Source organism: Puma concolor, chromosome A1 (genome assembly GCF_028749965.1).
Source record: "Puma concolor isolate L17-30 chromosome A1, mPumCon1.1.hap2, whole genome shotgun sequence".
Classification (NCBI taxonomy): domain Eukaryota; kingdom Metazoa; phylum Chordata; class Mammalia; order Carnivora; family Felidae; genus Puma; species Puma concolor.
The window spans coordinates 158,183,900-158,204,118 of NC_141667.1; positions in this window are offsets into that span (position 1 = coordinate 158,183,900).

Consider the following 20,219-nt stretch of genomic DNA (forward strand, 5'->3'; position numbering starts at 1 on the left):
CTTCTGCAGATAGCGAAACCACTGGTAGGAACTTCTGCTTAGACCCTGCAGGTAAGAACCTAGTCTGCCAAGAATTGAGTGGTGGTTTTTGGAATCCCCTCCCTCCTTCTCCATCACAATCAGATTCCCAGTGGTTGAGCCCTGCACAATTCCATCATACTGAGGGACGAAACTAAAGTGGAGGCTTCCATGAAGTGATCTTCAATGGTGAGGGTGGGGATGGGTATTATCCCTGGTTTCTCTTTTCCCACTGAACAACTGTAGGTTTAGGAAGAATTCATCTGCATGGGGGTGTGCTGGACAGGGAAAGGATTAATGAGGTCATGATGTAGACCTCCCTATTATTATTCTTTTTTACTTTTTTTTACATTTATTTATTTTTGAGAGACAGAGACAGAGTGTGAATGGGGGAAGTTCAGAAAGAGAACCTGAAGCAGGTTCCAGGCTCAGAACAAGCTGTCAGCACAGAATCTAACGTGGGGCTCAAACCCACGAACCTTGAGATCATGACCTGAGCCGAAGTTAGACACTCAACCAACTGAGCCACCCAGGCACCCCTCTCTGTTACTATTCTTGTGCAGTCTGTCTTAGTTTCTGTGGCACAGGGGTGTTCCTTGGCCTTCCTCTTGTGTTTTAGGATTGTCTCAGTGGTGTCTTGTCTGTGTATAGTTGTTAGTTGTTCTCTCGTGAAGCAGAGCAAAGTCAAGAATAATTTATGTTGCCTTATGTGGTCTGTCATGTTGTATATAATAGATTTATCAATTGAATTTGGTAATGTTTTTAGATATAAACCATATAATCAATTCAGTTTTACTTATTTCACCAAATTAAGTTACAAAAGTATAACTCTTTGCCACAAAGTCACAAAACATCACTTACTAAAGTATAAATAAAGTTCCAAGCCCCTTAGATGTATCTCTGTATGTAAGGTATAGCAGAGACAACAAACACATAGCAAATTACATCTTATGTACGTTACATAGAAGCACATGTTGCCAATTACCAAATTAAGCAAATCAAAACACAGAACAGCTGATAAATTTAAATACTAGATAAACAGCAAATACTTTTTAGTGTAACTTTGCCACAAATATTGTGTCATGCATTTTACATCAATAATGATTATTAGTTGTCTGATATTCAAAATTAATAAGCTACACTATATTTTATCAAGCAAGAATATTCAAGCTATAAGTTGAAAAATTGTAAATTATTTACATACTATAAAATTATTTAGTTATTCTAAAATTATTATTATAAAATTATAAAATAAAATTCATTATAATTTTTCTGCCATATTTATTTCTCTCCTGCTTAATTAAAAATTATTGAAATCAGAAAAAATTATAGTGCTCACTTTTTTTTTAATTTAAGGGTCACAATTATACATTTATGTTATGTTATGTTATGTTATGTTATGTTATGTTATGTTATTTTTTGAGTTTCTATACTGGATCCTCTTTTTATTTTATTGTTTTAATCCAAGTTAGTTAACATACAGTGTAATAATGGTTTCAGAAATATAATTTAGTGATTCATAACTTACATAGAAGGTCCACAGTGCTCACTTGTAGCCCCTTTATTTTTTTATTTATTTATTTTTTTTATTTATATATGAAATTTATTGTCAAATTGGTTTCCATACAACACCCAGTGCTCATCCCAAAATGTGCCCTCCTCAATACCCATCACCCACCCTCTCCTCCCTCCCACCCCCCATCAACCCTTAGTTTGTTCTCAGTTCTCAACAGTCTCTTATGCTTTACTTGTAGCCCCTTTAAAAAAGTGCATTGTTTATCATTTAGTTTGCGTTTAATGAATATTTGAATTAATGACTAACTAATAAGAAAGGAGATGACTCCAAAGGATGAGGATCCCAGTAAATTATGACTGATTTCAGTTATAAAGCATCACATGCGAAAAGCCAATGGGAAACTATAAATACAGTATTTTAGCACATGCTGATTTTTATTATAATAATATGTAACTGAGGTAAAATATGCAATAGGGATAATTTCACCTATGGAAGAATAGAACTGTATCAAAAAGAAAAGTCAGTTAGCAAACTAAAACCTAAATGATGTAAATACTTGAGGTATAAAAGCTAAAAAAAAAATAAAAATGTATATTTATCAAAGCTATGTAAATGTGAACAAAGCAAAATTAATAAATACATATTTAGGAGTGGGTACCTGTTTGTGGAGAGACAAGAAGATAAAGATAGTCTGTGGGAATGTAGTATTGTATTTGGACAAAAGAAAAACCTCTCCAGACCATGGACTGGGGAACGAGAAATACGTAGAGAGCCAGTTTCTACTTGCAAACAGCCTTAGCAGCTGAAAACAGGAGTTTTCAGGGATGCACATCTTTCTCCTGACCACATCTTTCTCCTGCCTGCATGTGCATGGGGGATGGAAGCCAGGCCCGGGTCAAGGTAGTGATCTCAGGGGCACACTGGGAGACAACAGTCCCTTCCCTCAAGTACTGTGGGAAGAGTTTATTGCCCACCTCCCCCCACGCCCTCGCTCCACCAAGGACAATGGTTTCCAGCACCAGTCACAGGCCCTTTGTCAGCTTCATGGAGTAGCACTACCCCAGAACCAGGTCCACATGGTTTTGGATCCCTTAAGACAATGGGTTTTGAATCCCAGCTGAAGCACCTAGGAGGTCTGGGAGACTGTGGAGCAAGACAGGCTGAGTGTCCACGCTACTCTGCTGCCTGAACAGTATGGTCTGAGAGACCTGGTGTGGGGAAGAGAGATTGGGATGTCACATTTTTCTCCCCATCACCAACACAGTGGGGTTTCAGAAAACAGGACAGCAGCCCCCAGTGGAGGCGGGACCTACTTACACCAAACCCAGTTCTTCCATGCCTGCTAACTGCCTATCTACCAGAATGGGACTGATGCTGAGCAAACCAAATGGCCTCTCCTCCAGATCCACACAGCCACCAGTCCCAGGCTGGGACTGTGATTTTGTATGTTAGTCTCTTTTGTTATTATTATTACTATTATTATTTTCTCTCTTCTTTCCTTCTCTTCTCTTTTCCCTTCTTTTTTTTTTCTCTCTCCCTTTGCCCATCTTTCTTACAGCCTCTCTCTCTCACTCTCCCAAATTAAAATTAAAGACATAAAAAGATATATGCACTCGTATGTTTATAGTAGCATTATTTACAATAACCAAGAAATGGAAGCATACCAAGTATCAATCCATAGATGAATGAATAAAGAAGATATGATGTGATATATAGATAGTAGGTAGATAGATATGATATATGATATGACATGACATTATAGAGATATATAGAAATATATAGAGATATGATATATACCATATGATTTCATTCATATGTGGAATTTAAGAAACAAACAGATGACCATGGGGGAAGGGAGGGGGGAAAATAATTACAAACAGAGAGGGAGGGAGCAAACCACAAGAGACTCTTAAATACAGACAACAAACTGAGGGTGGATGGGGGGTGAGAGAGAAGGAAAATGGGTAATGGGCATTGAGGAGGGCACTTGTTTGGATGAGCACTGGGTGTTGTATGTAAGACAATTTGACAATAAATTATATGTGTGTGTACACACACACACACACACACACACACATAGACAAATAAAACAATAAAAAACAAACAAAAACAAATAAACAAACAAAAAACCAGACTCTTAGGTACAGAAAAAAAACTGGTGGGTACCAGGGAGAAGATGGGTAGGGAAATGGATGAAGTAGATAAAGGGCAAAAACACTGCATCCCAAAGCAACAGAATATACTTTCTTCTCAAGTGCACATGGAATATTCTCCAGGATACATCACATACTGGGCCACAAAACAGCCTTTCATAAATGTGAAAGAATTGAGATCATACCATGCACACTTTCAGACCACAATGCTATGAAACTTGAAATCAACCACAGGAAAAAGTCTGAAAAACTCCAAAAGCATGGAGATTAAAGAACACCCTACTAAAGAATGAATGGGTCAACCAGGCAATTAGAGAAGAAACTAAAAAATATATGGAAACAAACGAAAATGAAAATACAACAATCCAAATGCTTTGGGATGCACTGAAGGCAGTCCTGAGAGGAAAATACATTACAATCCAGGCCTATCTCAAGAAACAAGAAAAGTCCCAAATACAAAATCTAACAGCACACCTAAAGGAAATAGAAGCACAACAGCAAAGACACCCCAAACCCAGTAGCAGAAGAGAAATAATGAAGATCAGAGCAGAAACAAACAATATAGAATCTAAAAAAACTATAGAGCAGATCAATGAAACCAAGAGTTGGTTTTTTGAAAAAATAAACAAAATTGATAAACCTCTAGACAGGCCTCTCAAAAGGAAAAGGGAGATGACCCAAATAGATAAAATCATGAATGAAAATGGAATGAATACAACCAATCCCTCAGAAATACAAGCAATAATCAGGGCATACTATGGAAAATTATATGCCAACAGACTGGACAACCTGGAAGAAATGGACAAATTCCTAAGCACCCACACACTTACAACACTGAAACAGGAGGAAATAGAAAGCTTGAACAGACTCATAACCAGAGAATAAATTGAAGCAGTTATCAAAAATCTCCCAGCAAATAAGAGTCCAGGATCAGATGGCTTCCCAGGGGAATTCTACCAGACATTTAAAGCAGAGATAATACCTATCCTTCTCAAGCTATTCCAAAAATAAAAAGGGAAGGGCAACTTCCACACTCGTTCTATGAAGCCAGCATTACTTTGATTCCCAAACCAGACAGAGACCCAGCAAAAAAAGAGAACTACAGGCCAATATCCCTGATGAATATGGATGCAAAAATTCTCAATAAGATACTAGCAATTCGAATTCAACAGAATAGGAAACATTCACCACAATCAAGTGGGATTCATTCCTGGGATGCAAGGCTGATTCAACATTCGCAAATCAATCAATGTGATACATCACATTGATAAAAGAAAAGAAAAGAAAAGAATATTATGATCCTGTCAATCGATGCAGAAAAATCATTTGATAAAATTCAGTATCGTTTCTTAATAAAAACCCTCAAGAAAGTTGGGATAGAAGGAACATACTTAAAGATCATAAAAGCCATTTATGAAAAACCCACAAGCTAATATCATCCTCGATGGGGAAAAACTGAGAGTTTTCTCCCTGAGATCAGGAACACAACAGGGATATCCACTCTCATGCTGTTGTTTAAGATAGTGTTGGAAGGTCTAGCATCAGCAATCAGACAACAAAAGGAAATCAAAGTCATCAAAACTGGCAACGAAGAAGTCAAACTTTCACTTTTTGCAGATGACATGATATTATACATGGAAAAGCCGATAGATTCCACCAATATCTGCTAGAACTGATACATGAATCCAGAAAAGTCACAGGATACAAAATTATTGTACAGAAATCAGTTGCATTCTTATACACTAATAATGAAGCAATAGAAAGACAAAGAAAGAAACTGATCCCATTCACAATTACACCAAGAATCACTAAATGCCTAGGAATAAACCTAACCAAAGATGCAAAAGATATGTATGCTGAAAACTATAGAAAGTGTATGAAGGAAATTGAAGAAGATATAAAGAAATGGAAAAACATTCTGTGCTCATGGATTGGAAGAATAAATATTGTAAAATGTCAATACCACCCAAAGCAATCTACACATTCAATGCAATCCCAATCAAAATTGCACCAGCATTCTTCTCGAAGCTAGAACAAAACATCCTAAAATTTGTGTGGAACCACAAAAGACCCTGAAGAGCCAAAGTAATATTGAAGAAGACCAAAGTGGGAGGCATCACAATCCCAGACTTTAGCCTCTATGACAAAACTGTAATCATGAAGACAGCATGGTATTGGCACTAAAACAGACACATCAACCGCTGGAATAGAATACAGACTCCAGATTGGGATGAGCACTGGGTGTTGTATGGAAACCAATTGGACAATAAATTTCATATATAAAAAAAAAAAAAAAAAAAAAAGAATACAGACTCCAGAATTGGACCCACAAAAATATGGCCAACTAATCTTTGACAAAGCAGGAAAGAATATCCTATGAAAAAAAAATACAGTCTCTTTAACAAATGGTACTGGGATAACTGGACAGCAACATGCTGAAGAATGAAACTACACCACTTTCTTATACCATTCACAAAAATAAACTCAAAATGGATAAAGAACCTGAATGTGAGACAGGAAACCATCAAAACCCTAGAGGAGAAAACAGGAAAAACCTCTCTGACTTCAGCCGCAGCAATTTCTTACTTGACACATCTCCAAAGACAAGGGAGTGAAAAGCAAAAATGAACTATTGGGACCTCATCAAGATAAAAAGCTCCTGCACTGCAAAGGAAACAATCAACAAAACTAAAAGGCAACCAATGGAATGTGAAACGATATTTGCAAATGACATATCTGACAAAGGGCTAGTATCAAAATCTATAAAGAACTCACCAAACTCAACACCTGAAAAACTAATAATCCAGTGAAGAAATGAGCAGAAGACATGAATAGACACTTCTCTAAAAAAGACATCCAGATTGCCAACAGGCACATGAAAAGATGCTCAACGTCACACCTCATCAGGGAAATACAAATCAAAACCACACTGAGATATCACCTCATGCCAGTCAGAGTGGCTAAAATGAACAAATTAGGAGACTATAGATGGTGGAGATGATATGGAGAACGGGAAACCTTTTGCACTGTTAGTGGGAATGCAAACTGGTGCAGCCACTCTGGAAAACAGTGTGGAGGTTCCTCAAGAAAATTAAAAATAGATCTACTTTATGACCCAGCAATAGCACTGCTGGGAATTCACCCAAGGGATACAGTAGTGCTGATGCGTAGGGGCACTTGTACCCCAAAGTTTATAGCAGGATTTTAACAATAGCCAAATTATGGAAATAACCTAAATGTCCATCAACTGATGGATAAAAAGTTGTGGTTTCTATATACAATGGAATACTACTTGGCAATGAGAAAAAATGAAACATGGTCTTTTGTGGCAACACGGATGGAACTGGAGAGTGTTACGCTAAGTGAAATAAGTCATACAGAGAAAGACAGATACTGTATGTTTTCACTCTTATGTAGATCCTGAAAATCTTAACAAAAGACCATGGGAGAGGGGAAGGAAAAAAGAAAAGTTAAAGGAGAGAGCCAAACCATAATAGACTCTTAAAAACTGAGAATAAACTGAGGGTTGATGGTTGGTGGGAGGGAGAGTGAGATGGGTGATGCGCATTGAGGAGGGCACCTGTTGGGATGAGCACTGGGTGTTGTATGGAAACCAATTTGACAATAAATTTCATATTAAAAAAACATAAAAAACATAGTTTAATGTTTGTTTTGGTAGGGACATATTTTACTCTAAGAATTATATCAACACATGCATTAGTATACTGTAGTCTGCGTGTCAGCAGGGTCATTTTTAGTATTACACTAAAATACACTTTTGATCTAATCAACACAAATGGATGCTTATCACTTCAAATGTGTTGTTTTTGTATTTGCCAATGTAACATTATGTAATGTGTTTCTTTGAATATGTAATGTAGACAAGATGAGTTACAGTGGTCCCTAGATTCATAATTAGTAATTAAATTCACATACTTATTTTATAATTTATCATTATTTTACCTTCTTAAAATTTTCTTTCCTTTACTTTTTAATTAAATCAAAGTTAACATAAAATGTAATACTGATTTCAGGAATAAATTTTAGTGATTCATCACTTACATTTAACACCCAGTGGTTGTCCCAACAAGTGCCCTTCTTAATGCCCATCAGACATTTAGCCCTTCCCTCCGCCCCCTACCAAACACCCCACCAGCAACCCTCAGTTTGTTCTCTGTATTTGAGAGTCTCTTATGGCTTGTCTCCCTCTCTGTTTTTATATTATTTTCTCTTCCCTTATTTTCGTCTGTTTTGCATTTTAAATTCCCCATATGGGTGAAATCGTATATTTGTATTTCTCTACCTGTCTTATTTTGGTTTGCATAATAAAGTCTAATCCCATCCACGTTGGTGCAAATAACAGGATTTCATTCTTTTTGATTGCTGAGTAATATTCCAATGTGTGTGTGTGTGTGTGTGTGTGTGTGTGTGTGTTATATCAAATCTTCTTTATCCATTCATTAGTCAATGGACATTTGGGCTCTTTCTATACTTTGGCTATTGTAGACAGTGCTGCTACAAACATTGTGGTGCATGTGCCCCTAGGGATCAGCACCCCTATATCCTTTGGATACTTAGTGAAATTGTTGATTTGTATTATAGTTCTATTTTTTACTTTTTTTATGAACCTCCATATGTTTTCCAGAGTGGCTGCACCAATTTTCATTTCCACCAATAGTGCAAAAGGGTTCCTTTTCCCCCCCATCCTTGTCAACATCTGTGGTTGCCTGATAATTTTAGCCATGCTGACAGGTAAGAGGTGATATCTCATTGTGGTTTTGATGTATTTACCTGACGATTGGTGATGCTGAGAATTTTTTTATGTGTCTGTTGGCCCTATGGATGTCTTCTTTTGAAAAGTGTTTGTTCATGCCTTTGCCTATTTCTTCAGTTGATTATTTGTTTCTTTGGGTGTTGAGTTCTATAAGTTCTTTATAGATTTTAGATACTAACCCTTTATAAGATTATCATTTTCAAATACCTTCTCACATTCCATCAGTTGCCTTTTAAAGTTTCGTGATTATTTAATTCATTGTGAAGAAACCCTTTATCTTGATGAGGTCCCAATAGTTCATTTTTGTTTTTGTTTCTCTTGCCTCCAGAGACAAATCAAGCAAGAAGTTGCTGCAGCCAAGGTCAAATAAGTTGTTGTTCATTTTGTATTCTGGGATTTTGATTGTTTCCTGTCTTACATTTAGGTGTTTCATGCATTTTGAGTTTATTTTTGTGTATGGTGTAGCAAAGTGGTCTAGGTTCATTCTTCTGTGTTTCGCTGTCCAGTTTTTGCAACACCATTTTCTGAAGAGACTGCCATTTCTCCTTTGGATGTGCTTTCCTACTTTGTAAAAGATTAATTGGCCATACATTTGTGGGTCCATTTCTGGGTCCTCTATTCTGATCCATTGATCTTTGTGTCTGTTTTTATGCCAGTACCATACTGTCTTATTGATTACAGCTTTGTAATACAGCTTGAAGTCCAGAATTGTGATGTCTCCAGCTTTGTTTTTCTTTTTCAGGATTGTTTTGGCTATTCAAGGTCTTTCCTGCTAGCATACAAATTTTAGGATTATTTATTTTACCTCTGTGAAGAATTCTGGTGTTGATTTGACAGGGATTGCATTGAATATGTAGATTGCTTTGTGTAATATTGACATTTTAACAATATTTATTCTTCCAAATCATGAGCATGGAATGTTTTTCCATCTATGTCTTCTTAAATTTCTTTCATAAGATTTCTATAGTTCTCAGTATATAGATTTTTCATCTCTTTAGCTACTTTTATTCCTAGGTATTTTATGGCTTTTCAATATGTTTTTTCATTCTTTTTCAATAAGTCACTTAGTCCTCTAAGTCCCATATCATGCTCTTTTGCCTTTTTCCCCTCTTTTTTATGCTCCATTTTTCTCCATAAGTTTGTGTTGTATATTGCTGATTTGCTTCATCTACCCTTGCAGTCATGGAATTTATTCAAGATTGCATCTCAGTAATAGTATTTTTTTATTTCTTCCTGATTAGATTTTATTTCTATTATCTTCCCCCAAAAAAGGATTCTATTATTTTTTCAACCCCAGATAGTATTCTCATTTTCACGGTTCTAATTTCTGGTTCAGACATCTTGGTTATATTTGTGTTGACTAGGTCCCTGGTGTCATTTCTTACTGTTTTATTTTTTTTTTGAGGGGGGAATTTCTTCATTTTGTCATTTTGGAGGAGGAAAAGATAAAATTAAAAATTTAAATTTAAAAAACATTTAAAAAGAAACATAAAATCAACTAAAGAAAGCTAGACCTTAGGTGTGTTTGGTCTTCTTGTTGAAAGAAGCTTGATAGAATAGTGAAAAAATGGAAAGTAAATGGAAAAAAAGGTAAGAAATTATTTACAAATTAAACATATATACACATAATAAAATAGAATAAATGAAATAAATAAAATGAAATGGAATAAAAAATTAAGTAAAAAAATAAATTTTTCTCTTTCTGTATCCCAGAAAGAGGAAGAAAAGAAAAAAAAGAAAAGAAGAAAACAATTTAAGCAAAAACAGAAGCAAGGAAAACAAATAAATAAACCAGCCAACAGAATGAAATCTGAATGAAGTTACATCAAGTTTCCCCAAAACTGAAAATATGAAGTTCTTGATGGTCCTTAAATTATGCAAGTGGAGTGGCTAGTGCTGGTCTTCTAGGGGACGTGCTTGGAGGGCTCAGTTGGGCGTGCCTTGGTGTAACAGCTCCATTCTCCATTAAGTGGTGCTGCTTAGCTTATTGGGGTGGATCAGTGGGATGCACGTGCATACATGTGGGTGCACAGGAAAGGTGGAAATGTCTTCACCGATCTCCCTAGTTTCTGGTACAAAAACTTCACTCTCTCATGGCCTGAGATCAAGTGCCCCTCTTTTGTCACAGGCCTCCACTCCCCGCCTCTACCCTGCCCATGTGCCAGCTGTTCTCCTGACAGGTGGCACCTCTCTCCAGAGTTTTATATCAGATGTTGTGTTTTAAAATTCCACATTTCAGAGGCCCCTGAGGGTTGGACCTGCACTGATTCTCTGGGGAAGGTCTCACTGAGCAATGGCCAGGTGCTGGCTTGCCCCAGAAAACCAGGTGATCACACAATGGCAGAGGTTCAAAGATTATGGCAACTCACAACACACTTCTGGCACCAGGTTTCACCACACTCTGGCATCTTTGTCCCAATACCAGCAAATGTAGCTGTTTTCTGGGTTCTGCTGGGAACTTTTCCTGTGGGGAGTTTGTATAGCCTCTACCAAATGCACTCCACGCAGGGGGATTGCTTCTCCTCATGTGGCATATGGACCCCACAGACCCCACTGTCTGCTCCTGGGGATTTGCCCTACTTCCTCACCAGAGCACTGCCAAGCACTGAGCTCTGAAACCTCAGACTCTTGGATCCACTGTTTGTAAAATTCTGGTGGTATAGAAACCCTCTCATTTTTTCTCATTATGGTTTTGGGGAACAGATTTCTTGTCTAATCCCCTGCAAGTGTTTTCAGTATTTATCTCTCTTTATAGATTCTTTCAGGGGAGTGCTTTTCTTGCAGGATCCCATTGTGCCACACTCTCCCTCTTTCTTTTTCTCTATCCTCTTTTCACAAAAACAGCTCCCTACCCTCCTTGGCTTTTCTCTCCCCCAGTTCATCCCTCCCCACAATGTACTTGCAGAGTTCCATGGCTCAAGTTATGCAGATTGTTGTACTAACCCTCAGATAAATTTCCTAGGCATTCAAAATGGTTTGTTGCTGATCTAGCTTCATTTCAGGGATGAGACAAGCGCGGGGTATCCATGTTTCTCTGCCCTTTTAACTTCTCCCAGAAATACCAAAAACATTTTCCTTTTTAAAAAAGTATTTATTTATATTTAACTTAGGTAACACAGTGTACTACTCATTTCAGAAGTGGAAGTTAGTGATCCATCATGGGAAAGACAGTGTCTTAAGCAAATTGTGCTGGTAAAACTGGATGTTGACATGCAGAAGAATGGAATTGGGTCACTTTCTTACACCATACAATAAATTAAAAGAAAATGGATGAAAGTCATAAATGTGAGACAGAAAGCCATCAAAACTGAGGAGAACAAAGGCAGCAACCTCTTGGACTTCGGCTGCAGCAACTTCTTACTAGATATGTCTCTGGAGGCAGGGAAATAAAAGCAAAAATTAACTAGTGGATCTTCATTAAGAGAAAATCTCCTGCACAAGGAAGGAAGCAATCAGTCAAACTAGAAGGCAATTGATGAAATGGGAAAAAAGTATTTGCAAATTACATATCAGACAAAATGTTAGTATCCAAAATCTATAAAGAAATTATCAAACTTAATACCCCAAAAAACAAGCCAGTGAAGAAATCTGCAGAAGAAAATATTTTCTAATTTAAAAAATTGTGGACAAATTTAGATTACTATAACAAGGATGATTTTCTCTTTCACAAACAATTTTTGCCAAAAAGAAATACAAAGCAAAACAAAACAAATTAAACAAAACAAAAACACAAGCTTTTACCATAGCAAAAGTTGTTTGAGCCATGTCAGAGTAAAAACTCTAGATTTGTTGGAATTTAAAACATGGTAATATTTCCTTATTTCCATTATTCTTCTATGTGATACATATTTAAGATATTTATGCTCAAATTTCTGAATTATAATCTATGTGTTATGCATATAAGTGTTAAATTCATTGTCTATACTTGTAAATGTTATGATTCCTCACCAATGAATTAAAATTAATATTCAATTAATTTAATATCAGAATAGGAATTGATAAATAATACTGGGGAAATGAATATTTGGTATATATAATGGGATATTACTTACTCATCCATAAAAAATAATGAAAACTTGCCATTTTCAATGACATGAAAATAAGAGTGTATTATGCTAAGTGAAATAAGTCAGGCAGAGAAATACAAATACCATGATTACAATCATATATGGTATTTAAGATACAAAACAAATGAACATAGAGAAAGGGAAAAAATGAGAGAGACAGAGAGAGACAGAGACAGAGAGACACAGAGACACAGATAGAGAGAGAGAGTGAACCATAAGAGACTCTTAACTATAGAGAACAAACTGAAGGTTGATGGAGGCAGGTGGGCATGGGGTGGGTTACATGGGTGATAGTTATTAAGGAGGGCACTTGTGATGAGCACTGGATGTTACATGCAATTGATGAATCACTAAATTTCTCACTTGAACTCAGTTTTACCATAAATGTTAACTAACTAGAATTTAAATAAAAACATGAGACCAAAAAAATTAAAAATTAAATCTTGAGTCTTTAGTTGGTGTTTGATGACTGAGTCATTGAATAGTTTTACAAAGATTTACTGTACTTTTACTCCAATCCAAGATCTTGAAATCAAGTATATATTATAATATATAGCATACATTTAATTAATTAAGACAACAGGGGTGTCTGGGTGGCTAAGTCGGTTGAGTGTCTGACTTCATCTCAGGTCATGATCTCACAGTTCATGGGTTCGATCCCCAACTCGGGCTCTGTGCTGACAGCTCAGAGCCTAGAGCCTGCTTCGGATTCTGTGTATCCCTCTCTCTCTACCCTCCCCTGCTCATGATCTGTCTCTCTCTGTCTCTCAAAAATAAATAAACATTATTTTTTAAATAAATAATTAAGACAACAAATGACAGTGCTTATATTTTATCAGAAGTATACTATGTATGCATCAGCTAAATTTGAAGCTCCAAAAAAGAAATATTTATTTTTGATCTGGCTAGAAAAACCTGAAAGTTTATAAATATAATCATATAAATTTAATAATTTTACATCTTCTATGAAGAATAATTTAACTTTCTTCATCAGGGTTATAGAAATTGCAAACTCTACAAAAAAAATTTGAAGAGCACTCTTTACACCAATAAACTTAAAATTTTTCTTTTTGAAGTTTATTAATTTATTTTTAAGAGAGAGAGCATTCAAAGGGAGAGGAGGAGAAAGAGGGAGAGAGAGAGAGCATCCCAACCAGGGTCCCCACTCTCAGTGTGGAGCCCAATGTTGGGCTCAAACTCATGAAATGTAAAATCATGACCTGAACAGAAATCAAGAGTTTCACACTTAACCAACTGAGCCACCAGGTACCCCAAATTTAGAGTTATTTATGTAAAAACTTTAGTAATAAAGTTACTTTTAACTTTGAATTTGGGCTAATGATACTGAATTGATTAATTTACTTAACTTCAACAGGGAAAGTTTTTAAGTGGATATGCTTTCACTTCAAAATAACATCAAATATTCTAACAATAAAGAAATGTTATACTTTTTATTATTTGATTCAGTGACTGAAAATGTTTTAGAGTATGGAACTTTTTGGTTATAAAATGAGCAAAATAAATGTTTATTTATTTTGACTGTATTTATTTATTTATTTTTAACTGTAAATTTTATTAAATATAAATACTTACCAAATATGTACATGTATATACATATACGTATATACACATATACATGTGTATACATATATGTATACACAATAGGTATATATGAAATATCATATATTTCATGACATATATATGTATAATTAAAGATGTAATATTTCTCAGATTAACACATTTACTTATACTAACATTATTATATGTGTGTAGTGAGGTGCTTAATGTTTTCTACAGGCAAATATTCATTCTACTAAAGACCATAGGTGTCCTCTAATGGGTGTGTTACTTCAGGGTTCTATATTCTAAAATACTAAAATTGTCTTTTTTGAAATTATTCATTTATACTCCCTTAAAATCACCTAATTCCTTGGTTATTTTTGTCTAAATACAATCTATGACTATAAATATTCATATATGCAAAATACATACATGTATTTTAAGATATTTTAATAGATACTGTAGTTTAGATAACACTAGTAATCTACTGATAAAATTAGAAATAAAAAAGTAATATAATATATTTGACATCTATTGAATTTGAACACATAAAAACCTTATGGTTCATGATATGTACCAAGACACAGATATGAATGTCAATCATTTATTATGATAGTTTCAAACTCTAAAAAGCCTAAATGTATGTCAATAATCAAATGTACACTTGTGTTACCATCCCCAGAATCCAAGTAATAAACATACCCATTGCATATGCCTAAATTCACTAAATTTTATACATTAATTATTAGAAGGATTGTGTATATTAATTATACCTCATGAAAGATGAAAACAAATTAAATATATACATAAATCGTGTTATAGTTTGAGCAATGAGCACCCTTAACTTTTACATTGTAGAGTTTTCACACTCCAGCATCATAAAACTATTGAGAAATTGAAATATGATCAGTCATAATTGAGATATAGTACCAGTGTAAAATTCACACTATACTGCTAAAACTACATATGTAAAAATAATATAAAAAAATCTCAGTAAAACTTTGCAATAATTATGCACTGAAATGGCAATGTTTGGGATATATTGGAGTAAATGACATTCGCTTACCATTGCTTTATTCTTATTTAAAGTGGTTGCACAGATAATTAACCTTATATTTGTGACTAGCATTTGTGGGTCTCATATTTACAGCAGTGGTAGGTGCTACTCTAAAATAATGTAAATAATGAAACTGATAATTTCAAAGCATGAATGATTGTCACAAATAAAATATTTGCCTGAGGAGTCCATGAAAAAAGGGATGTATGGTATATCTTTCTACTAATGCAAATTTGAATATAAGCAATATGAGTCTGTCATTGTTTGGAATTTATTAAAATGTTTCTTTTGGGAGATGGGTGTTTATTGATTTTTAGAAAACATGCTTGTTGCTTTTTACAAATTGTGAGATATTTTTTAATATATATGTGTGCATTTTATGAAAAATCATCACTAAAGTGTGCATTTTTCCTGTATTTGGTATACTTCAACAAATAATATAATTTTTAAAAATGTGTGTGATTTAAATAAGGAATTTTAAACAGAAATTATACGGAATTACATACACATATTATAAACGGAAAGTAATATAAACCTGAGATAAATATTAATCTGCATAATGGGAAATTCAGCAAAATATCTACAAAAGAATAAGATGGAATGGAATAGCAAGCATAAGAGTAGAAACATGCAACTAAGGAAAACACACAATAGACGGTTCCCAAAAAATCAAAGGTTGGAAAATTGAGATTGATCAAAATAAAGAGAAAAGATAAGTTAAAAATATAATAACAAAATAATGCATGACCATAAAATGAGCAGCCATTTATGAGAAAATATCTTGATATAAGTGTTGTAATTTTTGGCTTTACATTTGATATTTTACCTGAAATAGAAAAGTTGATGGCAAAATCAATACAAATAAGAATTGCAAATTCAGTATCCTAAACACAGGCTAGTGAAATATATTCTAAAGACAAAATAATAACAAATATACATTACATTAAGTAGTCTTATTTTTAGTAGTACCACTCATACTGTAAAGAAAAGCAATTAATGCTAATATTTTTTTAAAAATTTAATGTTTATTTGTGTGTGTGTGAGAGAGAGACAGACCATGAGTGGGGGAGGGGCAGAGGGAGAAGGAGACACAGAATCAGAAGTGAGCTCCAGGCTCTGAACTGTCAGCACAGAGCCCATTGTGGGGCTTGAACCCACAAACCACGAGATCATGACCTGAGCCAAAGTTAGACACTTAAATGACTGGGCATTCAGGTGCCTCACTAATAGTTTTAAGAAGCAAACTTTTCAAGGTAAGATAAAATATACCACACATGGAGAATCAAATACTTTATTTGAAATTATAGAATCTTAATTTCAATTAGAAATACAATGTAAAACCGTGATGTATCTTTTTTTCTACATGATACATATTTTAAACTCTCTGTTGCAGAAGTTTAGAAGCCATTGCAATGAGTAACAGTAACAATGAGCACAGTTTCAAAAATGTGATGTGTAGATGCAATTGTTAGGAATGTCAACTACTGTTTTTAAGAAATTGCTCACAAACACCATAAAACACCTTCTTTTTCAGAAAGCAAAACAATTCCAAAGAGTAACAAAGTTAGGTCACAGGAAATTGGAGTCAACTTGAAGGGATTCAACTGGCCAAATATGGGATAATTTGATGATGATGCAAATATAATAATCATAGCAGTTTAATTTTAATGAATGTCACAGTTCCTAATGATCCTCCCTCCCCCAACTAGGAGTATTATTCACTACTGGGGGACACATATCTTGTCTTTACCACATGTGTTTTATTAGTGTGACCAAATAAATAATTGTTAGAGAAAGTTTTCATTATAAAATGCAGAAAAAGTTACAGAATTTGCAAAAATAATCTTGCTGTATTGATTAAATCATGGATCTAGGCAACAACCATCTATGTCTCTTCATATCATTAGTGAATTTATAAGAGGGGTATTTACTAATTATTGACCAAAGTTATAATAGATTAATCTATTGATCAAAAGTGGTATCAGTAAGAGTGAGCGAATTGGAAACCAGATCCTCATGAGATCCCATAGGAAGTACCCAGCATTGACTCTGAAGTACATTTGATGTATTTCAGAGTACATTTGATGGCAAATTTGAATCAGAAGCTACTCAAGCCAATTATTTAACAGAAATAAAAATATTTATAACAAAAATTCAGAAAGTATAAAGATCAAATCAAGTTGAAAAACACACTAATGGTGTAGTCAGCCAAACACAAATATGAAACATTCTATAGGATTATATGTCTCTAAGAAATAAATAAAATTATCCCAGACTGGAGAGTGTCAACTTTGTCTTAGTTGGGATTCCACAGAAGCAGATCTAAGTTGAAGATCTGATATAAGTTAAACTGAGAGTTGAGGCATAAGGAATGGATACAAATAAGGAGAGTTAACTAATCATGAAGCAATGTACAAAAGTGTGGGACTGCAGCTTAATTCAATGAGTCATTTCTGGAAAAGTGTATAAAGCACACCCTCCTTAGAATCACCCTTGCCAGTGGGAATGGACATACATCCTGACTCTCACCAAAGGTTGGTTGAGAACTTCTTTACTGGGGTAGGGCAGGAGGAATGTTTATTCTTTGATTTTCAAGGTTATGTACACATGAATGCAGTGACCTTTCCTGGAAGTCAAAGGGATGTATTTGAGACTGATGGTATAATTTGGAAATTATTATATCAAAACAAACAAGCTAAGGAAGAATCAAACGGCATAACAAACCATTGCAAAATGTGAATTTTATATCCTGATCTAAATAAGCCAACTGCCAAAAAAAAAAAAAAAACAAACAAAAACGAAAAACACATGATTTTTAAGACAATTGAGAAATATGATTAAGGATGTGATATTAGATGACATTATAGAAATATTAATTTTCTTATCATAATAAAGTACCATGTTTTTGTAAAACAAGGAAGAGTTATAAATTTCATATATAAGATGTCCAAGATTTGCTTTAAATACCCCGTATCATTTAAGTGTACAATGTTGGGTGGACATATATGAAACAAGATTTTGTGGGTTTTGCTAGTTTCTCCTTTTTTATACACAATTGTCTTATATTTGAAAACTTCTGCTGAAAATTAAAATATAGCTAAACTTCAGAAAAAAGAAAGAATATAAATAGAAAGAAAGAACAAAGAAAAGAAAGAGAAAAAAAGAAGGAATAGAGGAAAAAGGAAGGAAGGAAAGAAGGAAAGAAGGAAGGAAGGAAGAAGGGAGAGAGAAAGGGGACACCTTCTGTGTGGTGTTCCTCTCAACATAGTACTCCTTGCAACTGTTGCATTTGAGATTGATGCATGAAAACCTGGGGAGAGGCTCTATCTTCTTAGGTCCTTGAAATGTCATTAAGAAGAAGTACCTACTCACTCTTCCAGCACTACTACATGAAAAATAAACAAATGTCATTTAGTTGTAAGATATTATAAATTATTGTGTCTAATTTTTATTATAATTAACCTAATTCAAATGATATAACTTTTTGGATACAATTATATCTGCACTTAACTTTATTGGATGCTGAAGAAAATACCCATAAGAAGAAAAAATAAACTTTATTCCTAGCGAACAATATATAAAATCAACTTAGATTAAAAGGACCTATTCAAAATAAAAAATAAACATTTATTATAAGTTATAGGCAACTATTTTTATGTCATAGTTGAGAGAAATCTATCAAATAAGTTATAAAGAGTAATGTATAAGAATATTATTAACACATTTGAACAATATAAAAACTAATATAATGTGTCCACTGAAAGATACTACCTTGAATAAGATGGATAAATTCCTAGAAAAACTACCAAGTCATGAAAAAAAGAAAATCTGAAGAGATTAATAATGCATATGGTGATTGAATCAGTAATGACAAAACTCTAACAAAATGCCCAGGACAAGACATATTCATGCCTTAATTCTACCAAATGTTTAAATAAGAATTAATGTCAATCCTTCTCAAAATATTTCAAGAAAAATGAAGAGGAAGGAGCACCTCTAAACTCACTTTGCCAAGACAGCATTATCCTGATACCAAAGACAGATAAGGACAGTACAGGAAGAGAAACTACAGGCAGAGTGCCTAATACATATATGTACTTTTTTTTCCCAATAAAATACTAGCAAAGTGGAATTCAATAGCACATTAAAAAGATTTTACACCATGATAAAGTGTTATCCATCCCTGGGATTCAAAAATGATTTAATTTATGCAAATAAGTGAATGTGAAACATAAAAAATATACAATGCAAGAAAAACATCATATGACATAATCATTTTTAAATTTTATTACTTTGGAGGGGGGGCGCCTGGGTTGCTCAATCTGTTAACATTGTCTCAGGTCATAATCTCACGGTTTGTGACTTCAATCGTCACACTGGGCTCTGTGTTGAAAGCTCAGAGCCTGAAGCCTGCTTCAATTTCTGTATCTTCCTCTATCTCTGCCCCTCCCTCACTCACACTCTGTCTCTCTTTCTGTCTCTCAAAGATAAATAAACAAAAAACACTATTTTTTGACATGACCTTTTTTTTGAGGTTTTTATTTTAATCCCTACTAGTTACCATACAGTGTTGTATTAATTTCAGGTGTACAATATAGTTATTCAAAACTTCCATACACCACATCAGGACAAGTGCATGCCTTAAACCCCAACACTTATTTAACCCATACACCCACACCTCTCCCCACTAGTAACCATCAGTTTTTTGTCTATAAATAAAGGTCTGTTTCTTTATTTGCCTCTATCATTCCCTTTGCTCCTTTGAATTGTTTCTGAAATACCAAATATAAGTGAAGTTATATATTAACTTTCTTTTTCTGATTGGTGTACTGATAGGCATGAAATTAATTCCATCCATGCCATTGCAAATGGCAAGTTTCCATCCTTTTTTATGGCAGAATTGTGTTCCATTGTGTATATCACTTACTCTTTATGAATTAATCAATGGACTTAAGCTGCTTTTATGTCCTGACCATTGTAAATAATACTGCTATAAACATAAGGGAGCAGGTCTTTTTTGCCTAGCATTCAGTATTGTGTCTATTTCTATCAGAGAAGTCATTTATGTGATTAG